Source organism: Leopardus geoffroyi, chromosome C1 (genome assembly GCF_018350155.1).
Source record: "Leopardus geoffroyi isolate Oge1 chromosome C1, O.geoffroyi_Oge1_pat1.0, whole genome shotgun sequence".
Taxonomy (NCBI): Eukaryota; Metazoa; Chordata; class Mammalia; order Carnivora; family Felidae; genus Leopardus; species Leopardus geoffroyi.
Window position 1 is genome coordinate 191,491,902 of NC_059328.1, and position 13,355 is coordinate 191,505,256.

General features: G+C 35.1%; 1 protein-coding gene across 3 annotated transcripts in view; it reads left to right on the top strand.

Moving 5' to 3' along the window:
• PARD3B (par-3 family cell polarity regulator beta) overlaps positions 1 to 13,355 on the top strand; it is a 1,015,886-nt gene that overhangs the window by 859,754 nt on the left and 142,777 nt on the right. The gene's annotated exons all lie outside the window — the stretch shown is intronic.

The following is a 13,355-nucleotide window of genomic DNA, read 5'->3' on the forward strand; positions in this document are numbered from 1 at the left end:
TCTATGCATTATAGATTATATTATAAAATATAGGAATTAATGAAAGAATGAGATTTTTTTTTGGCCATGAATAATGGTTCCATTTTCATTCTCCCCTCAGATATACACACAGCCCATTTTGGAGACCACTGGTCTCAACTCCAGGCTCCATAAGGATACGGACCCTGCATGCCTTAGTTCACCATCATCTCCTCAGTCCCTAGATCAGTCTGTACTCAGTAAATAGTTTTAGAATGAATGAATGAATCATTTGACAGAATCTTAGAGTTGAATGGGACTTTAGGGGGTCAAGTCTCACATCCCATCCATCAGAGGCATCTTCTCCACAAAATCCCTCACCGGATGTCATTTCACCCATATTGTCTTCCTTACAGGGACAGAAATTGATGAGACATCCTTTTTTTCTTTCAGATTACTCTAATTGTTGTAGAAGTGCTCACTTTGTCTCTACCCAAATGCTGTCTCCATGCAACATTTACTATAAATCCTGAATTGACCTTCCTGGACACAGAATCTAAGCCTTATTAGTTCTTCCTTCAGATATTTGACGTGACTGTTATGACCACCTTCATTAACAAACATGTACTGAGCTCTAAATATGTGCCAGACTCTGTGTTTAGACCTGGACTTACGAGGATGAAGAAAACAAGCACATAGCCTTGAGAAATGTGATCATTTATTTAGTATAAATTCCTCTAGCTGCGCTAGTCATTTAAATTATAACCCATACCTGTAGCCTTCTTGGTAGCCATATTCTGAGTGCTTTCAAATCTGTTGAATTTATGATTGCCTTCTGATGAGCATGGCGTGGAGAACTGGACACCATATTTAAGATACAGTGGGGGAAAAAAGGCATAGAAAATCGATGGGACTCTGGCATCTTTTGATCTTAATTCATTGTACTTATTAATGCAGCCCTAATTTTTATATAAGCTGTCATTATTGGCTTATAGTGCACTTTTTAACTAAAAGCCCTATCACTGTCTATTTTGAGTTGCTATCAAGCCAAATATTCCCAAATATTTTGTGCAAAATCCTATATTTGTACAGTTATTTCTTTGAACAAAAGATATTCTCCTTATCCTAGTTAAATATTTGCTTGTTAGATTTAGCCCATTGTTATAGCCAATAAAGATATTTTAAGGTGTTGATTTTTGTCCTCTAATATATTAGCTATCCTTCCTAGGTTTATACCATCCTCATACTTAATCATTGTGGACTCATCCATGTCATTGATGAGATCATTGATCAATGTCAAGTATAATCCCTGCAACTCATCACTCAAGACCTCCATTAATCAACACTCTTTGGGATGTTCAGTTAACTATTAACCCAGTCTACTATTATTTAGTGTGCATTCTCCAGTTCATCTGTGAACATTGTGGAAGACTTTGTCAAAATATTTTAGTGATATTGAGGTACACTGTGTTTGTGAGAAACCCTTGACTTACCAATCAAGTAACCCTGACAAGAAAGGGAATTCCTTGTTCTTGGTGAATCCTACAGCTTTTTTTTCTCTTCCACATATTCACACACAATATGTTCATTTAGATTTAATTATGCAAAATGAGACCTTTCTGTGGTTCAGTATAATACTAGGCACTTAATATCTGCATATTAAATACTTATTGACTAATATACTGCAGCTGTGAAATTAAGGTGATCAACGGCACACAGCTCCTCAATATCCCAGTTAAGCAGCCTTGATTCCCAACAGGTATTCACCAATGCTTGTAGGACACTTTCATTGAGTTGTAGCCCATAGATCACACAAAGAAGTTTAGAAACTATCCTTACCCTCAAGGAACTTGGTCTAACAGCTGAAACGAACTCATAAACAAATAATTAAAGTATAATGTGTTCCATTAGAATAGAGGTACATAAAGGACATATTATAAAAATTATGAAACTACATATGCATTCAATTTGGGAAAGACCTGAGATGGTGTATCAGTCTTTCTAGGAACGTGGTTCAAATGTATTAATTTTTCAAAGCCTCAGTTTCCTCACTGTAAAATGAAGAAATGAGTATACCCTATTTCCTATGGGATTGTTTGTGGAATAAATGAAATTATCCCAGTGCCTGGTTTAATAAATATTGACTGTAATTATTTAATAAGGTCATTAGACTACATATTATTGGATGATATTATATATTATTGGGCTATAAAGAAAGTTATTGAACTAAATACAACTATTTAGGAAGGTGATTGATTATATCTAGCTGTTGACCCCTAAAGTCCTGGATTTAGGAACCTGTTAGATTCTATCTGTTTCATGGTCACACGGTTGATAGTTAATTCCTAATCCCATCCAAAACTCTTGCTGCTGTATTTCAATCATAAGAATTAGAAAGTAGAGACAGAAAAGAAAACAAGGGTTTAAAAGGCATGAAAACTAGAAAATGGCTCAGATTCTTTTAGATCAGTCATTTGCCACAGATTCACAGATTCACATCTGTCATGTGAAGAGCACAGCTATTACACACTTACCTACTTTGTCAACTGCTTGTTAAAAATCATACCTACCTCATTAGATGTCCCTATGCTTGCCATCAGAACTAACTGACGTTATCTTCCTGCTACTTGAATCTGTTTAGTTCCCACTTGAACTCAATAGTTGACTATTGAATGTGATGAGCCCAGTTCCTGTGAGCTCCAGAAGTCCTATCCCATTTGGCTGTAAACAACCAAAAATTCAACTGATATATTTCTTTCACCCTTTAAAGAATTTAGGTGGTTCAGTCCTCATTAGTGACTTCTTTCCATTTTTTTCCTCTGTTTTCCCCAGTAGTTAGATTGTTTCTTCATGTTACATCATGATTCTAAGAACCCTGTTGCAACTGTAGGCTTCATGCCCACTTTCAAAGAAGAAAGGCACAAATAGCCAATGGAATATGCCAGTCAAGTCCATCCCTTTGAAAAAATTTCCCAGAAGACCCCAACACCTTCTCAATAGGAAAAACTATATTCAAAAGTCTCTTCCAGGTTCAAGAGGATATTGAGACATAGTATTTCATCCTCAGTAAACAAAGACAAGAGAGAAAGGAGTTGCAAGTAGCTTATAGGGAGCCATCCCATTGCATCTACCACAAACAGATTACCTCTAGATGACTTTTCTGCTTTGTTTTTCACTTCCATTAATAATGCAAAAGTTATAGATTAATGCTACACTGCACTCTGTTCAAATATATTATTAACTTCCTGTGGGAGGCTATCCTTATTATGTAGTCCCTCTTTTATAGCTGAGACCGAAATATATCAGTCTGAGTAACTTCTAATATCACTTGAGTAAAGCAGGTGGGGGACATACATTCCTGGTTTTCATAACCACTGAAAAGTATGTTTTGGGAAATTCTAAGATCAGGGTGATGAAGGATAGAAAGAGTGTTAGTAGGAAAGCTTCCTAGCCAGGTGTGAACAGCTGGGTGTGAAAATATCTTGTGCTATTTGAACAATGCAGAATAATTGATATCTAGTTTCTTGGTTCCAGAGATTTGGCACTTCATGGAGGCATGACTCAGTCATACACAGCTCATGCCTCTGTTGGTGTTTGTCCCCAACCCCTTTCTAGTGATTTTTCCTTTTCCTTTTATTTTAGTTTAATGGCTTTTTGGTCTCATTTCTGACTCACAGTTTTGTGAGGCTGTGTGTAGGGACTTGAACAATAAATACAGTAGATGACTTGGAGATGTGTTTTTAGTTTCTACAAACAGAGCCAAAGTGATCTCATTTTACTTTGGGAATGCCAGTGACAAATGCCGTTTCCATAGAGAGTTAAAATTCATCAGTTGAACAAAGCAATCAGTTTTTTTCCTTAGAACATATTACCATCAATTTTTAAGTGACTTTTAAACAATAATGAGAAATCTCTTAATGAAAAAATCTCTATGACCAGATAAGTGCTAATAGTAACTGACATACCATTAACTCTACTTTCCTCCATCCCCTCTCTTTAAAACTTGATGTTCTCATTAATTTTTTTCTTTTCCATCTTCTGAGAGCCCTACTCTTGGGATTATGCTAGACTTGTGTCTGCCTAAGTTGTCAGCTTCCAGGGGTGACAAATGTAGATAACCTTCTCCTTTATTATACATGAGCTAGACCAGGGGGGTTAGTACTTAGTGACCATCCATCTGCAAGACCTCCACCCCCTTGCCATCTTCAACCACTGGTAGTAAGTGGACACGTTTGAGGAATGCTTGCCAAAGGGTTACTCTTATTTCTTAAAGCTGTCATTTAAGCACTGACTTAACTGTTTTTCAAACAAATGACCTGATCCTTAAGATATATTTATCTAACTTACCCAGTTTACCAAGAGGAGGTGGGAGGGAGTGTGCAGAATTTCTTTACACATATAAATAACACAAAAGAATAGAACAGAATATAGTCTTCTGTCCTCTTGAGGAATACAGCTGATATTTTGTAATATTAATGGTGGTATGCTATAATAAGGGTTGGCCAAAGATGCTATAGGAGCACTTGAGAGGGGCACTGAATGCAGATCTGGGTGGTCAAAGAAGGCTCTCTGAAGGAATCTAAGCAGAAATTTATTGAGCAGGTAGAAGAGCATGTGCAAAGAGCCAAAGAGAAAATATGGTGCATTTACGGAACTACACATATCAGAATATATAGACTGTGGTACGTCAATTAGGCCAGCTGGAGGCAAGAAATGAAGGTCAACATAAGCCATACTCTTAAATGTCATTATCGTCTAAGATAAAACATTTAGTCTCTACTTCAAGAGCAACAGGGAACCCTTGAAATAGGGATGTCATATTCAGATTTGTGCTTTAGAAAGAGAACAGAAAACTTGGTGTTCTCATTAATTTTTTTCTTTTCCGTCTTCTGAGAGCCCTACTCTTGGGATTATGCTAGGCTTGTCTGTAACTAAATTGTCAGCTTTCAGAAGTAACAAATGTAGATAACCTATGGGACACTGGAAGCTCAGAAAAATTAAGAAACTTGCCTATGGTGCCACAAGTAATAAGTTGGCATAGCCAGTCTTTCGACCCAGATATAAATCCAAAACCCATGCATCAGCTTCCACCTATGCCGGGTTCTTCAAACTGCAGGTTGTAACTTATGAGTACACCCTGAAATCAATCAACATTTTTTTAAGAAAATAGGATAGAAAAGATCACTGCATAGCTTATAATAAGTATAAGAATTATTTAATAATTTTAATTAGATTCTATGTGTATGTAAAATGTACACATGTGTATATATATGGAGGGCATGTATGTAGCTGAGTACTGGGACATGATGCAAAATTCATTTGTTACTGTAGATTACAGTTAAAAATGGTCAAAGCCACTAAGCCCATGCAAAAAGCTTGCCTGTTGTTCCTCACCTGCCAGACATCCTTCTGTCCCTCATTCATTCATTCATTCATTCATTCATTCATTCCATTAAAAGAATATTAGATGCCTATCATGTACAAAGCACTCTACTCAAGGCTACGGAGGTACAAAGACATATCGGAATCCTTGGGCCTTGACTTACCTCTCTGTAGTAGTGCTAGATTTGTGTTAATCTACCACACTTACTCCAGGCCTCTTGTGACCTGTGGTTTGCATTAATCTATTAGGCTAAGCCACATACCTTTTCATTACAGTCTTTGCTGATGTTAAAGACAGATTCCAAAGTGCCCTCTTTATAATTTCTGTATTTAATGCAATGTGTAATCAGGTATAGGCCATTGTTAGGTCAATTGCTTTCCTGTATTTATCTTTTCAAACAATAAATAATCAGCGGGATGAGAAAGGGCAGTAAAAGATAGTTTTAATGTTAGTACTCATAAATATCCAACATCTTAGAGATGTTTTAATATTTATATGTGGTAGAATACCATCCCCTCTGGAGACCTGACTGAGGATTGATATGAACCCATCCAGAAATAGAATTCAAGAGATGTAACTTTACACAGACTTTTAATTAATCCCGAGCAAGCACTCTGGATTCCCTCAAACTTGGTCATTACTCAGCCTCTCACTTTCCAAATTGCTAACATCTCTGAGCACAAGGCTAGGAGAAATATTCTCTTCAATGCAAATACAGTGGACTTTCTGCATCAAGGTCAGTAGGTGGTCTGGGCCTGAGCCAGAGCAAAGCCTGACTGGATATTCTTATGCCACTTTCTCTACTGATTTTGTAGCTTCTCACTGGCTTAGTTATCTCATCTATAAAGTGAGCATAAAGTATAGTGCCTACATAAGACTGTTACAAGGATTTAACTACATATATACATACTATATACAGATATATACAAAAAAAGCATCTGTCAGTTAATAAGAACCATTCAAGCTTAAGTTCATATTATATATGCTAGTATCTAGGCATTTACATCATTCTATCATTAAGATTACTAGGAATCACCTAGGAATGAACTGAAGTTGGGTGGAAAATTCTAAACAGCTCTTTTTTCTCCATTTAGTAGTTTTTGTTTTTGTTTTTTAATTTGGTGGGCCAATATGACTTCATGTATTTTTATTTGTTTTTTTCATAACCATATGCTTATAGTTACTACATATAGTCACATTTTATATAGTCATAGTTATTGTTAACTCTTTATTCTGAACTTTTTATAAAGCCACAGGAAGTTGCAAATATAGTGCAGAGAAATCCCTGTACTCTTGACTAAGTGTTCTTAGTGAAGTCTAACTATAGTTACATCAATATAATTAATTATAGTATAATATGAAAACCAGGAATTTGACAAGATACAGAACTATTTAATCACCACAGAGATATTCCCCATGCTATCCCTTTATAGTTACACACCTTTCTTTCCACCATCCCCAACCCTCGGCAACCACTAATCTGTTTTCCAGCTCTATAATTCTGTCATTTCTAGAATACTACCTAAATGGAATGAAATAAATAGGGAACAATGTAACCTCTGAGATTGGCTTTTTTCACATAACCTGTTGATCTTGAGATCCATCCAAGCTCTCATAGGTATCAGTAGTTCATTCCTATTTATTGCTGAGTAATATTCCATGGTATGGATGCACCACAATTCGTTCAATCATTTACCTATTGAGAGAATTATGGTTGTTTCCAGTTTGGTGCTACTGCAAATAGAACTCTATAAATAATCATCTGCAGGTTTTTGTGTGAACATAAGCTTTAGTTCTTCTTTTTATATCTTTTGGGCCTTTTATTTCCTTTTCTTGCCATATTGCACTGGCTAGAATTTCCAGTACTATGTTGAACAGCAATGTGAGAACAAATATTCTTGACTTCTTCTTGATCTTAGGAGAAATGCATACGATCTCTCCCCCATTGAATATCATGCTACACTTAGGTTTTTTTGTATATATATTTATCAAATTGAGGAAATTATCCTTGGTTTCTAGTTTTATGAGGGTTTTTTTTTCATCATAAATGGATGTTGAGTTTTGTCAAATGATGTTTCTGCTTCATCTTATATGATCATATGATTTTTCTTTTCTAGCCTGTTAGCATTTTAGATTACATTTATGGTTTTACAAACATTGAGCCACCCTTGCATCCTGGAATAAAACATATTTGGTCATGATATGTAATTCTTTTTGTGTATTACTTAATTTCATTTGCTAATATTTTAACAAGAATTTTTACATCTATGTTCATGAAAGATATTGGTCTATTGTTTTGTTTTCTTTTGTTTTGTACTCTCATTGGGTTTGATACCAGGATTCATTGGCTTCATTGAATGGGAAGGGAAGTGTTACCTCTTTTTTTCTGGAGGACATTGTGTATAACTGGTGTTATTTCTTTAAACGTTTGGTAGAATTCTCCAGAGAAACCATCTAGGCTTAGAGATTTCTTTTTTGGGAGGTTTTTAATTATAATTCAATGTCCTTAATAATTACAAGACTACTCCAATTATGTCATGTTGTGTGAATCATGGTAGCTTCCCCTTTCCAGGAGTTGGTCCATTTAAGTTGTCAAATTTAGATATGGAGTTGTTCCTAGCATTTCTTTATCGTTCTGTTGATAGAATGTTCCCTTATTGAACCGCAGAGCCTGTAATATCACCCTCTGTTTCATTCTAGACATTTGTAATTTTTGTCCTCTCTCTTTTTTTGCTTTGTCAGTCTTGTTGGAGCTGTCAATTTGATTGACTTTTTCAAATAACCAACTATTTATTTTGTTTTATTAATTTCCTCTATTATTTTTCTGTTTCCAGTTTTATTGATTACTGTTCTTTATTATTTCCTTCCTTATACTTGCTTTGTTGTTTTTTTTTCTCTCTTTTTTCTAGTTTCTTAAATAAGGAGTTTAGATTTTGTATTTGGGACTTTCTTTTTTTTTCTAATGGAGACATTTATGGAATGTTTCTAATGGAAACATTAATGCTATAAACTTCTCTCCAGCTCTGCTTTAGCTGTATCCTATGTATTTTGACATACTGTGCTTATATTTCATTCAGTTCAATGTTTGTTTGTTTTTTTAATTTTCCTTGAACCTTCTTTGATCCGTGGATTATTTAGAAGTGTGTTGTTTCATTTCCAAATAATGGGAGATTTTCCTTTTTGTTGTTGTTGTTGATTTTATCACATTTTTGTCAGAGAATATGCTCTGTAGATTTTTTACTTTCTGTTTTAAAATTAAAATAACCTCCTATGGTTGTGGATGTATTCATTTCTCCTTTTAGTCTTGTCAACTTTTGCTTTCTATATTTTGAAGCTTGTTATTAGTTTCATAAAACTGTATGGTTGTCATGTATTCCTGGAGGATTGACCCTTTACGACATTATTAACCCTTTATTACATTATTCTTAGTAATGACTACTGCTTCAAAGTCTACTCTGCCTGATATTGATATAGCTGTACCATCTTTCTTTTGCTTAATATTTGTTTAGTATATATTTTTCATCTTTTTATTTTCAACATTTCTGGATCCTTACATTTAAAGTATGTCTTTTATAAAGAGGCATATAATAGATTTTGTTTTGATATCCAGTCAATTTATATTTTAATTGTAGTATTTAGTTGTTTTACACTTAATGATACTACAGATATAATTTGGTTTAAATCTCTAACTTATTCTCTATTTTCTATTTTTCCACCTATTCTATGTTTATTTTTCTCTCCTTTTTTTCCTTTTTGAAAATGTTTTAACCAAGAATTTTATATGAGTCAATTTTATGTAACCTCTGTGAGTTTGTTATGCATTCTTCTACCCTCCTTTTAGTTCCTTTAATACTCAAAAGATGCATTCTTCATTTATTGTATTTCAAAATAAAGTAGTGTAGTAAAACCTTAGTTTGTGAGCATAATTAGTTCTAGAAACATGCTTGTAATCCAAAGCACCTGTATATCAAAATGAATTTCCCCATAGGAAATCATGGAAACTCAGATGATTCATTCCAAATATTCATATAAAGATGATACAATACTGTGATATAACACAAAATAATAAAGAGAATGCAAAATATGAAGAAAAATAAACAAACCTGCACTTACCTTTAAAAGCTTTCGTGGCTGGTGTGAGGGAGACAAGAAAGAAGAGGGTTACTGTGTAGGACGACTTTCACTATCACTAACAGAATCACTGCCATGGACTCTTTTTATGCATGGGGACCATTGTATATGCTCACTCAGATGTTGACTACAGTACAGTATTAATAAACTCTTGTCATATACTATATTAAGTTTAACTGACAATAAGGCAGCAGAGGAAAGAGTCTATATCTGCAGTCAGCCTGACCTAGAATGAAGCAAAGAATTCCTAAGTTTACTCTTCTATGGAAAAGCAAAGGACTGTCCATAGATGCTTTGAAGTGACAAAAAATACACTAGTTCCAGTTGTGGGCACCTTCCAAAGTTCTGAAAAATCACTGATTTCTACCTAACACAGCAGCCTGAGATGAAGCATCAAAGCATGGGAGATGATCACCCACAATCCCGCAGCAAGAGAGGGTGACAAGAACCATTGGTTCAGTTGTGATCATGTGAAGTTCAGCATCACGTACTACTTGTATTGCAAGACATCACTCATTTATCAAGTTAAAATGTATTATAAATGTTTGCTCATCTTGCAGAACACTTGCAGAACAAGTTACTCACAATCCAAGGCTTTATTGTACTTTTTTCATTTCCTAAACAATGTGTGGAACTTGGAACACTTCAACAACATTTAACCCCTCCTATTTTTTAGGCTATATTTTCATGTATTTTAAATATACATATGTTTTGAGCCATAAAGTGCACTGTAATTATTGTTTTATATGGTAACTATTTAACTATATCTATTTTTCTTTATTTCCTTCTGAGTATCTTTGCTGCCATCTAGAATATTATTCCTTTTAACCTTTATGACTTCCCTAGTATTTCTTGTAATGTAGCACATCTTCTCAGTTTTTATTTCCTTTAAAAAATGTTTTTTTTTAATTTTTTCTTTACTTCTTGAGAGTATTTTCTCTGGGTATCTAGTTATCAGATCTTTTTCTTCTTTCAACATTTTAAAAATAGCATTCCATTGTTTCTGGCTTTCAGTGTCTTCACCAAAGTCTGTTGTCAGTTACTCCTTTGAAGATAATGTACCTTTTTGTCTTCACTTGCTTTAAAGTTTTCCCCTGTCTTTGGTTTTCAGCAGTTTTACTAAAATGTGCTTTACATGTGTGTGCATGTGCATACATGTTGTTGTGTTTAAAACTGGGTAAGGGTTTGTAGAGCTTCTTAAATCTATCTTTCATCAATTTTGGAAAATTCTCAGCCAATATCTCTTCAACTGTTGTTTCTGTCCAATTCTCTTTTTTTTTGGTACTCTAATGATGCAAAAATATTAGATCTTTTTATACAGGTACATGTTTTTTGCTCTCTGTTCTGTGCTTCTTCTTCTTTTTTTTAAACCTTTGATCCAGTTTGGTTATTTTTGAATGCCTTGTCTTCCAGTGTACTGATCTTGCCTTCAGCTGTGTCCAATCTTCTATTAAACCCATCTATTGAGCTCTTATTTTTAGTTATGGTAGTTTTCAGTTTTAACATGTCCATTTAATTTACCCTGAGATTATACTTCTGTGATGAAATTCTCCATCTTGTCATCTTTTTCTTGACTATATTAATTACAGTTATTTTGAGACCATGCCTAATCATATAAGTATCTTAATTAGCTATTGTTTGATTTTCCACTTTGTTTTCAGTCCTTTGGTCCTATCTCCTGTTGTACACTGACTGTACACTGGTCCTATCTCCTGTTGTACACTGACAGTTTGTCGTTTACCCGTACTCCTGGGATGTATTTTTTGTTTTCCTAACTATAAATCTGAGTTGTTTACCAGACCCTTCTTTCTAAGTAGACCATGGACTCTAATTTCTATCTTGCCAATCTTATAAGAATGTCAAAATCTCTTCTTAGTCTCCAAGTCCCTTAGCCTTTAAGCTCTTCTCATTTTTTCTTTTTTTTTTTTTTAGCATCTGATTCTATGCCACTTATGAATTAGCAAAAAACTTGCAGAGAAAAGTACCACAGGATATTAAGCTTGATTCAGTGTGCTTATCTACATGTCAGAATCAATCTTGGTCCCTCAAGTTCTGGCTCCTTTCATTCTCCAATGCCTTCAAGCAGGTTTTTTTCCTCATGTTTGTCCAGCTATTCTGGTTCTTCTCATGAAAGTGAGAATGCAGCAGACTATTCTACCATTATCAAAAATGGAACTCCCTTGGGGCGCCTGGGTGGCGCAGTCGGTTAAGCGTCCGACTTCAGCCAGGTCACGATCTCGCGGTCCGTGAGTTCGAGCCCCGCGTCAGGCTCTGGGCTGATGGCTCAGAGCCTGGAGCCTGTTTCTGATTCTGTGTCTCCCTCTCTCTCTGCCCCTCCCCCGTTCATGCTCTGTCTCTCTCTCTGTCCCAAAAATAAATAAACGTTGAAAAAAAAAAAATTTAAAAAAAAAAAAAAAAATGGAACTCCCATATCCATTTTTAATGTTAAGTGTTAATGTTATGACAATGTAAATTTATAGTTAATACACTTTGTTATTAATGGACTAAACGTACTACTATATATGAAGGCCACATGTATAGGATCTGGTACAGAGCAGGCACTCATAAACAATTTCAGATTTGAATTTAAATATATACTGATTTGGGGCAAGGTGTAGAAGAGATTGGTCATTAGCATTAGCATTCAGTGTTTTTCATGTTGGTCTTTCTTGTTGATGCCCCACAGAAGAGGAGTCACTCTATGCTCTTGAGCATTGGTCTTGTGAACCTTTACATTAATAGCACTTCCAAACAGTGTCTCTCCCTACCATGCTCTCACTCAGAGACCCTCCAGGCCATCGTCACCATTTCAGTGACCATATTGAGCAAGAGGAAGGATAGGTTTGTTTTCTCTTGCAGTTAATGTCTCCGTTCTTCCATAAAAAGAATTAATCCGGTGGCGCTCCACTTCTGCCATGGCTTCTGCTTGCTGCAGCTTTGTTGCTGCCTTTTTATTTTGATAGTGAGGCCGGTATTGGTGAAAGCTGGCAAGTGTCTTAAAAATTGGTTTTTCTGGGGACTTAAGTGAGCAAAAATTGAGAAATGCCAAGAACAAGAAGCAGATATAGATCTAAGTGTTTTAGAACTTTGGGACATTATAGTACCAAAAGGCTGGTAATGTGCCTTATTCCAGTTTAGAGTCTGGAAAACAACTTTCACAAGCGTATGTGATTTCCAAGTCTCAAAACCGATTTACTGGGAAGCAAAAAAATGTAAAGCAGTAGACTTCAATGGTGATTTTCATATCATTTGAGTCTATACTTTTGAAGAGACTCAGTTCATAAATTTCCTTTTGGGTCTTTTTTGTCTGTGAGGGGATTTCTCCAAACTTAACTATTATCAAATAAACTATGTCCAGAATCTGTTCAGATGTGGGTTTTAGGCTCTAGAAGCATATTTATGAGGATTTTGAAGACTAAGGATGAGGGAAGTGATGATGATGGTGATGGTATCTAATAATAGTATTCATTGAACAGTTAATATATTCTCAGTATTAAGACCTTTTGCATATATTTTGTTGCCCCTTGAACAGTATTTAACTGTCAGTTTATTACTTCTCTTGAGATGATTATCTTTCTTCTAGTGGTCAAAGCATAGAATTTGAAGTTGGATATAAATCGTAGGTGTAAATCTGAATTCTACCACTCTGTAGTCCTTGACTAGAATATCTAACATCTCAGAGCCTCTCTTCACCTCCAGGGTAAAAAATGATACCATGTCTCATAGAATTTTTAGATACTTGAAGAGTTAATGCAGCTCAAACCTATAATACTAGCTGCCTCATATTAAGTGCTCAAACAAATGTTAGCCATTTCTTTTCTCATTTTTCTGCCACTGTTGGTTAAGATGCCCTTTCCTTTACTAGATCCATCAGGCAAGGAAG